This window comes from Sciurus vulgaris (genome assembly GCF_902686455.1).
Source record: "Sciurus vulgaris genome assembly, chromosome: 1".
NCBI classification, from domain to species: Eukaryota; Metazoa; Chordata; class Mammalia; order Rodentia; family Sciuridae; genus Sciurus; species Sciurus vulgaris.
In genome coordinates this window covers 151,521,503-151,524,184 of record NC_136461.1, presented here as the reverse complement: position 1 = coordinate 151,524,184, position 2,682 = coordinate 151,521,503, and the positions used below count along the sequence as shown (strand labels likewise).

The 2,682-nt window shown below is 39.2% G+C and overlaps 1 pseudogene across 1 annotated transcript; it reads left to right on the top strand.

Moving 5' to 3' along the window:
• The first annotated feature begins 204 nt into the window (after positions 1-204).
• Positions 205-2,082, top strand: LOC306665229 (heat shock cognate 71 kDa protein-like; annotated as a pseudogene). Its single transcript has one exon. The product of its transcript is annotated as a heat shock cognate 71 kDa protein-like (transcript).
• Positions 2,083-2,682: the final 600 nt, after the last annotated feature.

The following is a 2,682-nucleotide window of genomic DNA, read 5'->3' as shown; positions in this document are numbered from 1 at the left end:
AATGTGATTTTCTGAAGAAGTATATGAAGCAAACATAACCCTGAGAAAATATTATAAAAACATCTTTAAATATATTGAGAAGAAAGAAAAGCAAGGAAAAGTGGAGATATTTAAAACAATAGGTCAGCTCATTGAATGCAGTGGCAGCTTTTGAGATTTGCATGGTTTCTTTGCAAGTAGATTCTGGCCTACATATACTGAACCATGTCTAAGAGACCTTGCAGTTGGCATTGATCTTGGCATCACCTACTCTTGGGTGGGTATCTTTCAGCATGGAAAAGTGGAGATAATTGCCAAAGATCAGGGGAACCAAATTATCCCAAGTTATGTTACCTTCACCGACTCACCAATTCATCAGCCATGATGCAAAGAATCAGGTTGCAATGAACCCCATCAACACAGTTTTTGATGCCCAATGTCTGATAGAACAGAGATTTGATGATGCTGTTTTCCAGTCTGATATGAAGCACTGGTCCTTTAGAATGGTGAATGATGCAGTCAAGCCCAAAGTCCATGTAGAATACAAGGGAGCGACATAAAGTTTCTATCCAGAGGAGGTGTCTTTTATGGTCTTGACAAAGATAAAGGAAATTGCAGAGGACTACATTGGGAAGACTGTTACCATTGCTGTGGTCACAGTGCCAACTTACTTCAATGACTCAGAGTCAGGCAACCAAAGATCCTGGAACCATTGCCAGTCTCAATGTACTTAGGATAATCAATGAGCCAACTGCCACTGCTATTGCTTATGGTTTAGACAAAAAGGTTGGAACTGAAAGAAATGTGCTGATTTTTAGTAGTAGGTAGCACTACTGAGGATGGAATCTTCAAGATCAAATCCACAGCTGGAGATGCCCACTTAGGTGGAGAAGACTCTGATAACCGTATGGTTAATCATTTATCCTTGAGTTCAAGCACAAGCATAAAAAGGATGTCAGTGAGAACAAAAGAGCTGTTGGACATCTTGGTATTGCATGTGAAAGAGCTAAGCATACCCTCTCCTCCAGGACTCAGGCCAGTATTGAGATTGATTCTCTCTATAAAGGAATCAACTTCTATACCTCTATTACTCATGCTCTATTTGAAGAGTTGAATGCTGACCTGTTCCATGACACTCTCGATCCTGTACAAAAAGCTCTTTGTGATGCCAAACTAGACAAGTGACAGATCAATGATATTGTACTGGTGGGTGGTTCTACTCATATCTCCAAGATTCAGAGGCTTCTTCAGGACTCCTTCAATGGAAAAGAACTGAATAAGTGCCTCAACCCTGATGAGACTGATGCTTATGGTGCAGTTGCCCAGGTAGCCATTTTATCTGGAGATAAGTCTGAAAAATACTGAACTCTTGGATGTCACTCCTCTTTTCCTTGGTATTGGAACTGCTGGTGGAGTCAAGACTATCCTCGTCAAGTGCAATACCACCATTCCTACCAAGCAGACACTGACCTTCATGACCCACCCTGACAACCAGCCTGGTGTGCTCATTCAGATATATGAAGGTGAGCATGCCGTAGCAAGGATAACAACCTGCTTGACAGGTTTGAACTCAGAGGCATACCTCCTGTACCTCGTGGTGTTCTTCAGATTGAAGTCACTTTTGATACTGATGCCAACGAGAACCTCAATGCCTCTGCTGTAGACAAGAATACAGGGAAAGAGAACATGGTTACCATCACTAACGACAAAGTTCATTTGAGCAAGGAGGACATTGAGCACATTCTCCAGAAAACTGAAAAGTACAGAGCTGAAGATGAAAAGCAGAGAGACAAAGTGTTATCTGAGAATTTGCTGGAGTCTTAAGCATTCAACATGAAAACAACTGTTGGAGAAGAGAAACTTCAAGGTAAGATAAATGATGAGGACTTACAGAAGATTCTTGACATGTAATCAACTGGCTGGATAAGAATCAGACTGCAGAGAAAGAAGAATTTGAACATCAGCCAAAAGAGCCAGAGAAGGTCTGCAACCCCACATTACCAAGCTGTACCAGAATGCAGGAGGCATGTCAGGAGGAATGCCTGGGGGATTCCTGGTGGGGTAGCTCCTCCCTCTGGGTCCACCATGGAAGAGGTTGATTAAGCCAGCCCAAGTACAAGTGTGACAGTGTTCCACACAGTAAAATATGGAAGGGGCCAAATTTGCAGCAAATTCTGTGGCAGTTTTAAAGTTACTGCTATAGGAAATTACTGGGCATTCTCAATACTTAAATATGGAACATGTACACAGGGAAAGAAAATAACATTGCACTTTATAAGCACTGTACTCTAAGTAGAAAATGCAATGTTTTGAAAAAATGTATTTAAATTGTCAAAGAAAACACAATAGGTCAAAATCAATGATAATTTGAGACTTCAATTTCAAAATGAAATTTATCAAATTGAATTCAGCAATACATTAAAATAATTGTTCAGAATGGTCAGGGAAGTTTTATTTTAAGATCCCAAAGTGATTGAACATTGGGAAATATTTGGATATAGTTCATCACAAAATAAAATAAGTGAGAGAAATTATATGGTAATCTTGATATTTTAAATAAATCTTCAAATTGATTTTAGAAAAGTTACTAATGCAGTAAGAATTAAAGTGTGGTTAAGAAAATCCTATTTCAAACAAACTGTTAAGTCTATGTTTATAGGGTTTGAATTAGTGTCATTACCACCAAAATAAGTGTGATAATCA